The sequence below is a fragment of the Hipposideros armiger genome, unplaced genomic scaffold, assembly GCF_001890085.2.
Source record: "Hipposideros armiger isolate ML-2016 unplaced genomic scaffold, ASM189008v1 scaffold_19, whole genome shotgun sequence".
Lineage (NCBI taxonomy): Eukaryota > Metazoa > Chordata > Mammalia > Chiroptera > Hipposideridae > Hipposideros > Hipposideros armiger.
The window spans coordinates 2378367-2386085 of record NW_017731369.1 but is presented as its reverse complement, the minus strand read 5'-3'; the positions used below and the strand labels follow the sequence as shown (position 1 = coordinate 2386085).

At 47.3% G+C, this 7719-nt stretch overlaps 1 protein-coding gene and 1 pseudogene across 1 annotated transcript in view; one reads left to right on the top strand and one right to left on the bottom strand.

Annotated features, from left to right (window-relative positions):
- PLCG2 (phospholipase C gamma 2) overlaps nt 1-7719 on the bottom strand; it is a 155023-nt gene that overhangs the window by 138662 nt on the left and 8642 nt on the right. The window lies entirely within an intron of this gene.
- On the top strand, nt 6465-7168 carry LOC109378957 (proteasome subunit alpha type-2 pseudogene; annotated as a pseudogene).

Below are 7719 nucleotides of genomic sequence, written 5' to 3'. Positions count from 1 at the left end.
GGAGAGGCTGCCAATTGGCAGAGACCTGCCAGTCAGAGGCTCTCTCGGGAGCCCATCCTTGGGAGACTGGAAAACCAAAACCTCTGGGCACAGAGAGTCAAGGTGGAGCGAGGCTTTCCTGGGAAGGGCCTAGCAATGGCTACAAGTAATCCTACGAGGACAGATGAGGCCAGTCTATGGAGAGATGTCACCACCAGGAGCTGTTGTCCCAGACAGGACAGGGGAGTCTTTAGTGCCACCACTACCCCCCGCCCTCCCATGAGGCCCAGTGGTAAAAAATAAAGGCTGTTCATTTTCCCGGATTCCTACAAACACTGCCCCCCTGAAATCCCTACAATCATTCTATTCTCTAGCCATCAGCGAGGCTCCTACAGCCACCTCTGTACCCTCCAAAATTAGGGGCTTTGAAAGAGCCTGGGAATGTGCCCACCAAACCCATGTCCCACTCTCCGGGCACACGGCTGGGCCACATTTCCCAGCATCCTCTGCAGCTAGTCACAGGCTGAGTCCTGGCCAATGGAAGGTGGGAACCTTTCACCTTCCAGGCCTGGCTCATAAAAACCTAAGCCATCTTCCACTCCTCCTCTTCCCCAACCTGATGGATCCTGAGGTGGCCTTAGGTGATGGTGGTGCCACCAGAGAGCAGAGTCCCACGCCCCAATCCCACTGGTTCATGACTTGAGTGAGAAACTTGTATCAAGAAATCATTTGTCACTGCAGTTAGCTTACACTGACTCACACAGAAGCTTTATAGTTGTACCCTCTGCCTAGAATGCTCTCTCCCCAAAGCTTCCCATGGCTCCCTCTTTTCAGCCTTCAAATCTCAGCTCAAATGTCACCTCCACCGAGAGGCTTCCCTGATGCCTCTCCTGTTAAAATAGTGCTCCTCCTTGGTGCCTCTTTGTCACAGTGCCCTGTTTCTTTCCTTTCTGGTATCCATCACAATCCAAAATGATTCAATGATTTGTTTAGCTTTTTCTGTCTTTCCTCTGCAACTGTAAGCTCCTCTAGGGATCGCCACTGTCCTGACCACTTAATCCCCAGTGACAAGCATAATACCCGACACACGCCAAGTCCTCTCGGGGTATTTGCTAGATCAATCAAGGAACGAATTCCAAGAACATCAAGTGACTGTCATCCAGGACAAAAGACAACCCTCGAATAACCACAGAAACCAATTCTTCAGCCGTCTAGCATACAAGCAGGTCTGCATCAACGTCAGCAATGAAAACAAGAGTCCTGCTTTTCACACCAGCAGGCTCCACCACGGAGACTATGTCCCAGGAGAGAAGGAGGACAGTCCCGTGCAAGGAAAAATATTATACAAATGGGAGTTTTAATATTTATCTCATCCTTTCTACAAGGTCAGGTCCCTTTATGTTTGATAATGGTGACAATGACAATGACAATGACAAAAGGATGACAAAAGCCGTGAACCTACCTCCTATGTGTCTGGCCTTGAGGAAAGCAGGTTCCATATATTACTTCATTTAATCCTCACCAGAGCCTGGTGAGACAGGTTCTTTTATAATTGTCATTTTATAGATGTGGAAATGAGGGCACAAAGAGGTGACATGATGGCCCAAGGTAACACCCCAACGAAGTGGCAGGGCTGGCATTTGAACCCAGGCACCCAGGCCCCAGAGTCTGCGCTCCTGTATACCGTGACGGCACTTCTATAATTGAAAACTAAGTTTCCAGTCACTGGGGACATTGGCTGAATCTCACTTCTGATGGTGCTTGACGCAAGGAGCTGGGGACCACTTTCAGACAATGGATTTCTTCTTAGACAGGAGACGCCAGGGAGAAAACATCTACTTCTTGCTATTTTGAAAACATTTTGATAAAATAACTTTCAAAAATACTCATTGTTTGAGGGCTGAGAAGAAGCCCAAGGGTGGATTTCAGAACTAGGTAGCATCCAGCACAAACCAATTTCACCACCCCGGCTCCACGTTGCTGGGTTCATGGTCTCGTCCTGGCAAATCTGTCTGCCCGCTAACCAGGGCACCTCTACAGTCCCCTTCCTCTCGGCCTCTCCAGCACCCAGCAGAGCATGTCCTCTGCACGCATCAGGAATGGGTGCATTTCCCTCCTGCTGTAACAAAGTCTGCACAAAGCTGTGGTTCTTCTCTATCACACAGAGAACTGAAACATCTCTGAGATGAGGTAGGAGGGGAAAGCAACTCAAAGCAGGAAGAAGGTTTGAGACTCCGAAGGCAGGCAGAACGAGTGCAAATTGTAGTTCTGCGCATGCCTGGCTGTGTAGCCTTGGGCTTGCCACCTACCCTCCCCAGGACTCAGTTTCCTCAGAAAGGGGCAATGATTCCTGCCTCACAGGGCCACTGTGAGAATTTAATGAGTTTTTATATGTAATGAGCTTACACAGGGACTAGCACACCATAAGCATTCAGGAAACGTGGCTATTATTTACTATTTTCTTATTAATTATTATCATTAGGCAGGCAAGCCAAGAAGCTAAGACCAAGGAAACAGAACTGCTCCTATTTTTGAGAATCCCTCATTCATGGGCAGCCACAATTTGCCAAAAATAAGCAGACGGAGAAGTGAAAGCAAAACCTTCAGGATAAAAGCCTATTCAGTGGAGATGGATGCCATCCAAGCCCTCCAAAGTGACTTATCACCACACCAACCCTACCTAGACTCCACAAACAGGTGGTGTCACGGCGGCACCCAGGACACATTCCAGGCCTCCCCAATGGATGAGATGAGGAAGGACCCCTAAGATTCAACTCAGAAAGGCCTCGAGCAGGCCACTTTCTACCTGCTCAGCTGGTGCCCCAGGAAAGAAAGAAAAACCTTGAGCCCCCTCCCTACATTCAGAGATTTGCAAGGAGGCCAGTGCGAGAAGGCATCTCTAATTGTCTTCTGTTTCAGTTGTGCAATATGTCCCACATATAAACAAGTACATAAAATAAAATCCTCTTAAGTCTCGTCCAGTGAGCTAGGAACTATTATCTCACTTGACAGATCGGGAAACTGGAGCACCTAGTAGATAGTAGAGCAGAGATCTGAATTCAAAGTCTGGACCCAAAGTCCAGGTGAGCTCATGGTCGCTTGGCTCCAAGGTGGACACTATCAGTTTCTTCTCACCCTGGACATGTGTGCCACACCCTCTCCAAGAGGAAATGCCCCATTCCTTGAACCTGAGCTGGCCTTGGTGACCCGAGCTGGTGCAAGTGACTTACTGGGACTTCTGAGGCTAAATCCTATGCTTCTGCCTGGGACTCTCTGAACACTTGACTGGCGGCAAGGGGCGGGGGTGCAGGTGGGGGGGGTGAGGCAGAACACCAGGAGCCACGTAAAAAGTCCAACTACCATGGGAACACCAGGCAGCAGGTGCTCAGTCAACAGTTCCAGCTGAGCCCAGTCCTCCAATCATCAATACCAAGGCGCCAGATGTGTGAGCCAAGATTCTGGAACCTTCCAGCACAGGATACGTACCAGTTCGGTACCACCAAATGACCTCAGTCAAGGCCACAAAGAATAGAAGAATCACCCAGCTGAGCCCCGCCCAGATCTCTGACCCACACATCTGACCGCTCACATTCAATGGCACCCACTGATCCCACTTCACAACAGCCAGCCATCCTGCAGGCCACCTGGCAAACCCCTCCCTCAACTCTCCACACAAGCAGCTGCTCACTGTGAGGCCTCCCCCGTTCCCCACCTTCCCCATACCCAGATGGACAAAGCCTTCTTCCTCGCATGGTACCCAGACCCTCACGGTGGTACTGACCACACAATCCCATGATGGCTGCTTACTGAATCTCTTTTCCCTGCAGGGCATGAACTCCATCCCTCCTCTTCTGTCTCAGCAGAGTCTAGCACCCAACATGATGCCAAATATGGGCTGGACACGTAAAACAGCTCCGTCATGACAGGGTCCAAAGAGAAACCCTAATATCCCCAGTGGTATTTTAAGGCTGTAAGCAAAGCCAACACATGATGTCAGACCAGAGTTTCTCAATCTTGGCACCACTGACATTGTGTACTAGAAATTATTTGTGGTGGGGGCCGTCCTTGCATTGTAAGATGTTTAGCGGCATCCCTGGCCTTGACTAGGTGCCAAGAGCACCTCTCCCCAGTTATGACAACTAAAAATGTCTACAGACATTGCCAAATGCCCTGCGGTAATCGCCCTGGTTGAGAATCACTCACTGCTTTAGACAGTGGGATCCAAGTGTGTCTACCTTCACCCAGGCCCACACATGGGGTGTGATACCTGCCAGAAGTCACATGACACTTGTCAAGTACCCCATAGCCACACCCGCTGCTCCTTCATGTTTGCCTGCACCTTTGCAGACCTCACAGTAACCTGAAGGTTTCTGCTATTATAACTAGGACTCCTGAAGGAACGCTACAGCTGGGGGGTTCCCTTAGGACATCACACTTACAACGGGAGGCTGGAAACATGGCCCTGAGAGTCCCCACCCAGAGCCTTAAATGGTCAGGGGAGCACCATGTCTAAGCTCTTTACCCCAGAATTGGCTTTTCCTGCCTGACTCTTTACAGGCACCACCAACACAGCCATCTCACACAGGACTGCCAGAATATGTTCAAAACGCAAACGTAATCACATCATCCCTCTTCTGGAAACCCTTCAGTAGATTCCCCACGGCCCTCCAGGAAAAGTCCAACCACTTAAGCAAGACTGTGCCACCCCACAAAGCTGGACGCCCCTCATTACCAACGACAGTGGCAAAAGTAACAGCAGCAGTGCCCACGGGTTGAGTGCTTATCCCATGCTATGCGCCACACTGAACCCCTCTGATGTACTTCCTCCTTTGTTCATTCCATATTACTTCCTTTATTCATTCCCAGCCATAACTCTGTGGGGTGGACACCAATATTATGCCCGTTCTACTGATAAGAGAATTAAAGTTCAGAAAGTGGGTGTAACTTGACAATCACACAGCAAAGCTCATCAAATGGTGCTGGACGTCAGCTCCACGTTGCTTGTACTTAATGAAACAATCAATGTAGGCTCCATGAGAATGCAAATCTAATTTAATGACTGCTGTGTCTCCAGTACCTAGAACAGTGCCTCATAGAGCAGGCATTCAAATATGCAAGGTTGGGAAGGCAGAAGAATGGATGGGTGGGAGGGAAGGAGGCTCTAGAACAGTATATAACAGGGTCATCTTGGAAGCCTATTAAAATACAGCACTGAGTCCCAACCAACCTAGTGAATGACAGTCACCTTCAGCCACTCCAGAGGGAAGGAATTGCTTTTAGTTAATTGAATGGGGAGAACTACAGGGCATGGGTTTCAGGAGCCAAAATCCTATCTTGTGCTCCTCAGAACAAAGGAGAGCCCCTTTAATTCCCCTCACTTTTAAGAGACCCCCCACCCACACACACACACCTCTCAGATGTTTCTGATGGTCACATAGGCTTGGGACAGGCAGGTCAAGAAGAGAAAGGATCCCCTGCACTCTCAGCGTGGCACACCTGTATTTACAGTCAGTATCCTTTCCACTCCCTGCAGGCCTACCCCCACCCCAGCTGCAACATGTTTCTGGGCCACCTGGGAAGTTGAGTGTGGCCAAAGCAAACAAAATTGGAAGGCAAGCTGGCTGCCTCCACACATGGGTATTTTCAAAGCAGAGCTTCTGGCTCTGGGCCATCTGAGGCATGCTTTCTCGGAAGCCAGGAGAAACCTTTTGGAAAGCTGTTTAATCTCACTAATGATAAGAGAAATTAAATGAAGAACTACGCCAAGCTACCAGAGTCTGTCTGTGAATGGACAAGTTCAGAACCCCATCACAGTGTGGATGAGGATGTGGGGAGCAGGTATTCTCACACCTCACAGGCTTTTGTTGCCAAATTGCCAAAGTTAAAATACCCCGTAACTACCCCATACCCTCTAGCTCAGAAATCACACTCATAGGAAGTTGTCCCTCAGATATACCCATATGTGTGCATAAAAGAAGAATGCAAGGGGAACTCTCACGCACTGCTGGTGGGCATGTAAAATGGTGCAGCCACTTGGAAAATAGTCTGGCAGTTCCTAAAATAATTGAACACAGTTACCGTATGACCCGGCAATTACATTCCTAGGCAGTTACCCAAGAGAAATGGACATGTACATCCACACAAAAACTTGAACATCAATGTTCGTAGCAGCACTATTCCTAATTGACAAAAAGTGGGAACAATCCAAATGTGAATGAATGAATGGTGGGAAAATCCATGTGATGGAATATTATTCAGCCGTAAAAAGAAATGAAGTACCGATACATGCCACACCATGGACAAAACTTGAAAACAGTATGCTAAGTGAAAGAAGCCAGACACAAAAGGCCACAAGACAGACAGTAGATGAATGGTTGCTTCAGGCAGGGGAGGAGGACTGGGAATAAAGGGTGATGGCCAATAGATACAGTGTCTCTTTTTGAGGTGATAAAAATGTTCTAGGTGCTTTGGCTCTCCAGGTAAAGATGGCGGAGCGCAGTTACAGCTTTTCGCTGACTACATTCAGCCCATCTGGTAAACCTGTTCAGATTGAATATACTTTGGCTGCTGTCGCTGAAGGAGCCCCTTCAGTGGGAAGTCAAGCCTCAAATGGTGTGGTGTTAGCAACTGAGACAAGACAGGAATCCGTTCTGTATGATGAGCGAAATGTACACAAAGTGGAACCAATTACCAAACACATAGGCTTGGTGTGTAGTAGCATGGGCCCAGGTTACAGAGTGCTGGTGCACAGAGCTGGAAACTAGCTCAGCAATACTATCTTATTTACCAAGAACCCGTTCCCACAGCTCAGCTGGTACAGAGAGTAGCTTCTGTGATGCAAGAATATACCCGGTCAGGTGGTGTTCGTCCCTTTGGCGTTTCTTTACTAAGTTGTGGTTGGAATGAGGGACGCCCATATTTATTTGAGTCAGATCCACCTGGAGCTTACTCTGCCTGGGAAGCCACAGCGATGGGAAAGAACTACGTGAATGGGAAAACTTTCCTTGAGAAAAGATACGGCAAAGATCTAGAACTTGAAGAGGCCATTCACACAGCCATGTTAACCCTGAAAGAAATCTTCGAAGGGCAAATGACAGGAGATAACATAGAAGTTAGAATCTGCAAGGAAGCTGGATTTAGGAGGCTCACTCCAACTGAAGTTAAGGGTTACTTGGCTGCCATCGCATAATAATGAAGTGACTGGAAAATCCAGAATTTCCGATAATCTCTCTACCTAAACATGTTTTGTTTTGCAGACTTTTTGCATACTTATTTCTACATGGTTTCATGGACCGATGTTTTTAAAATGACACTTACAAATCATAATAAACTGTTAAATCCAACTTCTAGCTTTTTAGGAGTTAGTAAAACTTTAAAATAGTTTTTAAAAAATGCTCTAATGTTGATTGTGGTGGTGGTTGCACATATTTATGAATATACTGAAAACCACTAAATTGTTCATTTTAAATGGGTTACCTATAGGGTATATGAATTAAATCTCAGTAAATCTGTTACAGAAGAAAGAAAGAAAGAAAGAAAGAAAGAAAGAAAGAAAGAAAGAAAGAAAGAAAGAAAGAAAGAAGGAAGGAAGGAAGGAAAGAAAGAAAAAGAAAGAAAGAGAGAAAGAGAGAAAGAAAGAAAGAAAGAAAGAAAGAAAGAAAGAAAGAAGGAAGGAAGGAAGGAAGGAAGGAAGGAAGGAAGGAAGGAAGGAAGGAAGGAAGGAAGGAAGGAAGGAAAGAA